This window comes from Patiria miniata, unplaced genomic scaffold (assembly GCF_015706575.1).
Source record: "Patiria miniata isolate m_02_andy unplaced genomic scaffold, ASM1570657v1 HiC_scaffold_5, whole genome shotgun sequence".
In the NCBI taxonomy this organism is placed as follows: Eukaryota; Metazoa; Echinodermata; class Asteroidea; order Valvatida; family Asterinidae; genus Patiria; species Patiria miniata.
This window is the reverse complement of record NW_024037072.1, coordinates 437,252-445,594: the sequence shown is the minus strand read 5'-3', so window position 1 is coordinate 445,594 and position 8,343 is coordinate 437,252.

The following is an 8,343-nucleotide window of genomic DNA, read 5'->3' as shown; positions in this document are numbered from 1 at the left end:
TGTAAATGCTCCTTTGAAAAGTAAGTTGCTATGGAAATCAAGAGAAGATAAAACGTTGTACGTGGGACACTAAAAAAGGTCTCCGAGCCATCAAAATCAAATTATGGAACATTGTTCTGTTTGTCTGTACGGTCTACATGCAGTTATTATTTCTACCAGGTGAAATTTCAAAGCACTAAATCATTTACTACACTGCATGCATTCATATGATGAAACGATTCCCAACACACTAATCCTGAGGCCGGAAGAATCTGGAAGGATCCAGGATTTAGTTTCCAAAGGGATTAAGGAGAATCCCTTAGCAGATATGCCCTCAGAGTAGAGGTTACCAGAAGCATGCATCCTCCGTACATGTACATGTTGTACCTGATAGTCAGAGGGAAGTCATCCAAACCACCTGTCCTTAATCCAATGTATAATGATATTCTTTTCTTGTCATTGAGAACACATGCACCAATCATCCGGGGGCTGGGGAAGGGGTGGGGAGTGGAGGGAGGGAAAAGCTGACTGCATTTTTTTATCTATAGTTGTCTCCTCGGCAACTTTGAAAGGGTTTACAAGAATGAATTACAAACTCACTGGATCACTGCCAGTTTAACCTACAAAGTACAAACAGATGTTAAACTTTTAGTACGATTGCTTTTTCTTAATGATTAACATGTCGTAAATCTGGTTACAGTTTTGATTAACCCAACCTTCCCAAATCCTCCCAAATCCTCATTGCATAAGTGGAGGATTTTGCAGGATTGAGGCTATATGGCACAAATGTGTGGCTGATTTTGGAGGATGCTTGTGTCAAGGTCTTACTTAGGCTGAACCTTGTGTTGTTTACTTTGCCATGCATAAATTTAGGCCTAGATATTACCGTATGTACTTGAAATCATCCGCACCGCCCCAGGATGTCACTGGCACTGCCTCAACGTATTAACAGTGACAGCTGGAGGATTCTGAAGGATTGAGGCAGTGGTCATCCCTCCAATGAACACATTCAAGAAATAACGACGACGATTTTGGAGGATTGAGGCTGTATCAAATTTTTACATGGGGGCAGTTGGAACTATGGTTGGAAGATTTGCAGGATTGATGTTGCATCCTAGAAAAAAGGCCTTGGGGATCAGGGTTAATCAAACAGCTAATTTAGGTTTGCATAAAGCTACACGTCCTAATCCCACATTCTCTTGAGTTTTGTGTTGGAATTCTTAAAATGTGTGATTTGAGAATTTTTCTGGTGAGTGCTCTGCAGCTTCAATTAAAAAAATACATCATTAAAAAATACCCTGGTCTCCAATTAATCCAAGCAAAGAATGTAACCAATTATTGAAGTAACCAAATAACTGAAGAAACTGTGCGCCACTTTAGACTCTTGCCTACATGTATTTAGTTACAAAGCCTCCTGAACAATTCCAAAATCTAACAACATTGGGATAAACCAATGACAACATACAGGGCATGTACTTTTTTTTGGTAAAGTAAACTAAGACTTCGCTTCCTTTACAAAAACACAAATTTGCCAGGGGGCACTGAATATAACACAACAACAAGCCAAAAAAAAAAGAAGTTGGGAGATACTAAGATTTCGTTAGGAAGAAACTTAGTGTGGACAAGCACTGACAACCAGCTGCCGATTAAATCCCGTAATTCCATTGTGTGGGCGGGGCTAAGCCACTCCCTTAGGGGGCACTCTTCTGACTGAGGATGACTTGTCAGTTCTATTTACTCAGTTTTTTGCTTCTGGGGATGGGAGAGGGAGTGGGGGATGAGGGAAGGTATAAGACTTAGGCAATGTCAGTGGTCAGTATAAAGTGGGCAAACTCACCCCTTCATGGAATAGGCACTTTACCAAGCAGTAAACCAATCAGAAGGACTCATGCTGGTATGTCTTCAAATACCGGTATGTGTACCGTACAGTCATTTTTATCTTGAAACATTCTTTAACTCATCTCCTTTTTAAAGGTAACGGAAACATAGCAAGTGAATAATTCTATTTAAAAATTTTAATCTCCGAAATTTATGTCCAATTTCGGGGAGAATTAAGACTGGGAGCATTTTTAATATGAATTCATTAAATAAATTACAAATGGAAAGCTAACAAACTACTGGTACCCTTTAAGATGGCACCAACTTGACAGTCTTCAAGTTCAAAACTTTCACTTACTAATCTACCAGTAATATTGTTGGATTACCTTTTGTTAAAAAAAACCTGTACATGGACATTTATGATGAAATCACACAAAAAGCTAACAAATTACATGTAGAAAGCACTCCATATATACAAAAAATTGAATTTTATGTAGATATTGATGGTCAAAAATTAGCAGGGAAAAAAATCAATAAATGTGTACTTTGTGTCTGCACTTTGGGTATCGTGTACTTTTTTGGTGGTCAGCCTAAATCAACAGCAAATGTCAAGTCCAGCACGGACCTCACGAAAATGCCAGAGATAAGAGTGCGTAGGTGTCGTTAACTGCAACAATAGTTTGTACCAATCGATTGCAGGCATTCATTAACTAATGGAAAGAGAGATGCTTGCTTGATCAGGCTAGGCAAGGTACACACGTACAAAATACAACTTCTAATACACACTAGCTGTTTTTTTTGTTTGTAACCGATGATGTGTTGATCATTACGGTTCATTACCGATGAGGGCAAGTACCTTCAAGTTCAGACAAACAACCGGCTCGAATCAATACTGTCGGTTTTCGCAAAAATAACTCTCATAATGTCAACAACTGTGGTTTCATCATCACCTTTGCAGTTTCCATAGCAATTTCGCTAATACACGTTAAAAGTTACATATCCTGCGCTCTTCAACGACTGGATTTCTTCCTCCTAACAAATTTCAATTTGTTTTGTTTGTTTTAATGAAAAAAGTACTTTATTCTGATTTTGGGCATCCGTGACCCTCTGAAAAAGGGTTTTCATTGTGCGCACAAATGAACCCCCCCTCTGAAAGCCCAATTACTGTTTGGCAGCTGACAAGGGCGGATCCAGAACACAATTGGGGGGGGGGGGCCCAAAAAAAATTGGTCCCCAAAATTTTTTTTTGGATTCTAGATGCTCTGTGGTGCGATCTGAGGCAATTTCTGACCACTTTAACCAATGTTTTTTTGAGGAAAAGATGGTGGTGTACTCATTGCCTGCCTTTATTGCGATGTCACATAAAAAAAAAAAAATAATTGGTTTCGTTTTGGGGGGGGGGGGGGCATGGCCCCCTTTGGCCCCCCCCCCCCTGGATCCGCCCTTGGCAGCTGATAATTCCAATTTTGTGAAGAAATAATTCAGTAACTCAACGTTGACAAGTGTAGATTTTTCCATTTGATAGGCTACTGGTAGCGGTATCTCATTCAAAATGAACAACTTTCACATTGCTGGGAAAAAGGCAATTTTGGCAAAATACATCTATTTTTCGCAGTGAAACTCAAAAATAGCACAAGGAGAGTATCTGTATGAACTGGCCTACAATCAGCTTTATATACATGTGCATTCTCTTCAGCCTGTCAAATTCCATTATTGAAAACTTATTAAAAGGTAAATTTTGAATGAAAAATGTAAACATTTATGTATGTCAAAGTATATGTCTTTGTGAAACATTCATTGCAATGGATCAATATTTAGCATTCCACAGATTTTTAAAGACAGATAGTACATGTAATATTCAAGTGGGAAAGTACCTTAGATGCACATGTACATGTATAGTTTAATTTGCCGTACAAAATTAGAATCCATTTTTGCGGTAGTGCCATGCCCGCGCACATGCCGCACGTGCGCCCATTTCTGTAACCCCATATTGGTTGAAGGAGCCCAGAGTACGTGCGTTCAACTTGAGCATGACTCAAGCAAGCCTGGTGCCATTGCAGAAAATGGTTGCCGCCGAATTAGTCTTTATGATAAAAAAAACTTTGGAAATGTATTTTGTTCATTACTTTGAAAATTTTATGCTGACATCTACAAAAATGTGCATTTGATTCCAGTAATCATAATGCACATGTATTTCCAAAGGTTTATATAGTGTACATGTATGGAAAGAAGTCAATGCCCCTTCAGCTTTTCTTTTTAGAATGTAAAAAATGCTCTTCGTTTACATAATGTACATGTTTCAGCAGAAAATTGACAATTTTATGAGAGCTATAAACTACAAGTGTAATGAACTCAGTATCCACTCAGTGTCAGGTTTATGTCCGCTGAAGCATTCCAAAGTGGTTTATCTTTTCATTTTTAACACATGCTTTGTTTATCAACATGAAGATAAGAGTGTTTGAAGATCGTGCATCTGATATTGTATCAACTCCCAACTATTGCAGTGCATCTATTTTTTGCCCCATTATTTGTTATTTAATTTCAAAAAATTGTTGAATTGCAAAGTCAAATTTCCATCCCTTGCTCACGACCTGATCTAAATGCCAACTGGAAAGGTAACTTCCAGTCCCTGGAGAATAACAAATAAATCTTGAAATTGCAAAAGCCTCTACTGTGCCTCTATATCTCTTCCCACTTTCCATCCTCCTACATACTTTGTACCCACATCAAATCAAAAGGGAGAAAGTCTCTGCTAGTAAACCAGCAGTGTCAATGAAAGGACCTCTTTAATAGCCATAAACGAAATTCAACTCTCGAATTGCCGCTGCAACGCACTCTTGAAAAACACTGAGGGCTCCATTCACCAACAAGTCATCAAGTGTAAACAGATCTTCCCAGATATGCCCTGGACATCTCCGGAAAAAGAAATTGTGGGTTGGGGGGGGGGGGGTGGAGGGACTGAATGGCAAGACGTCAACTGATGAATCTATAGCAGCTTGCAGAGTAAAATTTCTGCATCCTTCAGTGAACTGTTTCTTAGTCTTTCTTTGTTTGGAACCCTGTGCGGAATTGATATAGAATCACGTTCTGTAAACCAACCCTTGATGACTACGCAGATTTTCTTTTCTTGTCTTCAGTTGGCGTAATAAATCCGCAACATCATGACATTTAGATGGCCCAACAAAAAAATGCCTTTTTTCTTCCCCCTTCCCCCCCCCCCCCCTCTTTTTCATAATTGATGGAAGGAACAGAGCACTGATTAAATAATAATGGGAGTGCTGTGTTTAATCAAGCCGATGACGTGAAGTTCCGTCGGTCAGCGTGTGAAGTGACCGCTGTGATAATCAAACTCGATGCACATGTGTGTACATACGTGGAAGTATCGGTCAATAATTGGGACCAAGCAGCTTGCGTCATTGTCGTCGCAACCTGTAAATCTACACGCTGACTGCAACAAAATGTGAACTACATCACAGCGTGTGTCGGTGAACACAAATAAATCGCTCCTTTTTGTCAAAATAATGTTTACTACAAGAAATTAAATTTTAAACTAATAAAAGCATGTTTTATTACTTCCTGCCTTGTCAAGGGAAGGAAGATAGCAACACACCGTATGTGCATGTCTAATTATTTAATTAATTAATGATTTGAAAATGTAACTTTTCTTTTAGTGCCTATAATCACATGTTCATGCAAGGAATGCAAGTTCCCTCATTTTCATACCGATCATCAACATTTCATTTATTTCTGAAAACATTCAAGAAATAACAAATACAGAATCAGTTTGACCCACTTTCGGAATCTAAAGTTCGGGCTGTCTTTCGATCTGGATCGATTGGTACCCTTGCATGTTTGCACTGCTACGCTATGGCACGGTTGGCCGCTCTTTATTTGCAGGTTTCGTCTTTGTTTAAAGTGTCCATGTAATGTATTTTTTATAATTCAATACTTGGAAATGCACCTTTGTGTTACATTTAACCCAATTTTCAATTTTTGTTCTGCCATTTTCAAGGGTATTTTGGTCCCATCTTTGCTTTTTATTCTAATGCAAATTACCATATTCATGAGCAAACGTGTGATGTCATTTCAGGCAGAAACCTTGATGCTATTGCTATAGCTATAGCACCAACATTTTGGATATTTCTCTGTCATAATTTTCTTTTGATTTGTTGTTTGGTCCATACTTGGCAGTAAACCAATGAGCAAACTTTTCTCACAAACATTTGTAATAAGCAAAGTTTTGGGTCACGATTTGAACAGAAAACCCCTGAACTGAACAGTGTCTTCCTAAAATGACAATCTAAAATGACATCACAGCATCAGCGCCCTCAGCTGTCTGGAAAAGTACCGTATGGAAAATTGTAAATGTTTAAAGAAGTGCACTTTTCAATAAGATTAACCAAACAGGGATGTCAAATAATTTTCATACGTTTAAGAGGAGCAGAAAGTTGCAAAAAAATATGTTCCTAAGAAAAGTCACTTCAATGAGCAAACCACACAAACACTGCTGAAGTGTATCAGGAGTCGTCTTCACAATACACCGGTACGTACCGGTACTTGTATTATTGACGTCATTTGAGCCAGCTTCATCAACTAATCAACTCTAGACCCAAGGAATACAAGCTGTGAATGTACTAATATTAGTCAACAATCTCCATGCCAACACCTTGACAGATGTCTAATCAAATACAGTCATCAAGCCACAAAAATCATGGTTACATCACAATGAATGTATGCCGCAAAACTCTGTCACACTGTGCTTACATGACTTAAATTTATGACTATGCAAACCAGAAACCACAGTGCGCTCTCTCCCTCAAATGGAGTTACTTTCACCTGGGCTGATCAATGGTTCTGTTTACAAGTACCCACCACGCCTAACGATTGGACGTTATCAGCAAGACACCATTAAGTAAATACAGAAATGGAAAAGAGTTTGACAAATGACCAAGACGACCCACAAAAAATAGTCCATTCCTGTGTTTTGAAAATGCCCGCCAGCAGTTCACTGCAAAGTCTGCTCTGCGGTGAATAATTCAGGCTATTAATAAAATCCAAATATATGCTGAATGTCTTTTTCTGGTAATTATTGACCAAATTCCCCCCCCCCCCTTCCGTTTATTCATAAATGGGCTTTCTTGTCTTTTGATGTGATTTCTTTTTGAGGGTTTAGAGTTACATGTATTGGCTCCTTTGTATGCAGCTCTGGTTCATCAGGATATATGTGCTTTTTGACCTTAATTGAAATTTAGGATGCTGCTTGAGAAACAGGAAATCACAAAATGGAAAAGGTTTCATTAAGAATTCAAGGTAAGATGAATAGAGCTATACTACCGCTATATAACGATTGAGGCTTTTCACTGTTATTTTAGACCTTAGATACTTTGCAATTAGATTGACCTTAAAATTAAAAACTTGATCAAATGCCTCACAGTGCAAACAAGTCTTTCCATTACAATGAATAATTTAGGAATAGAGTGACCCATTGCGTATCGACCATGGACAAAACAGAGAACAGATCCAGATGGAGTGGAAAATGCAAAACTTGTTTTTCAGTACTGTTGACCTTGCTGAGTAGTCTGGTTGCCAGAGATAGCGGTCATTGTATCTCATGAATGTAGTTAAGGTGCCAGTCTTGTCACATCACGCAATTTTGGCATCTTCACACTGGCGCATCTGTTCCGCGGGCTTAAGTGGTGAGTGTAATTAGCCAATATATGTGAGAATCTTCTCACAATGCGGCAACGAGCGAGGCCCAAGTGGCTTGACACACAACTGCTTTGGGACTTAACGACGTGTCAACGGGATATTGTGAGTTACGATGAGTGATTGTGAAAAAAAAAGCAAAAACATAGCGCCTTTGAGTAATCAGAGATTGCCGACACTATTCCATACTGCCATGCTTGGCTTACGGAGGATGAAATAGCACCTTGCATACATTTCTTAGCATCTGTCAATTATTCCCATCCGGAGAAACGCTTGAGAAATTATAAACAAAGTCTTTCTTACACTACATTGCTGCACAATCCTGTTTTCTGTTCCATGCTAGCGAGTCTTGACTTTGACACGGGATTCGTTCGCTATCATAAATATTGCATGACGATAATACAAACACTCTGTGAAATCCAACTTTGAATACTGCTAAAAATATTCCCGCTGGATTGTTAAAACAAACAATGTACATGTACCGGTAAGTGAATCGATTAAAAGGCCAGAGATGTATATACACTGAGTGTTGTATCCTAAACCTATTATGGACACTGACTAAAAGCCCACTTTCTTTTACAAAAGTCCCTTTTCCACGCTGCTCTCTGTTGACATTACCAACATAATATACGTGTACAGGTACCACAGCCCTATTTTTATTACCAAAAAAATCAATGCAAGAAATCCATTGCATGTTGTCAAGGCATTCTGGGAAAAAAAAGGTATTTGTACAGTATGTCTGTAGCCTAACATTATGTGTACACAATAGTCTCCTCTGCTTTATATGTAAACATGTCAAACAGAAAAAGAAATTACTTTATTCATTAATTTTGAGCCAGC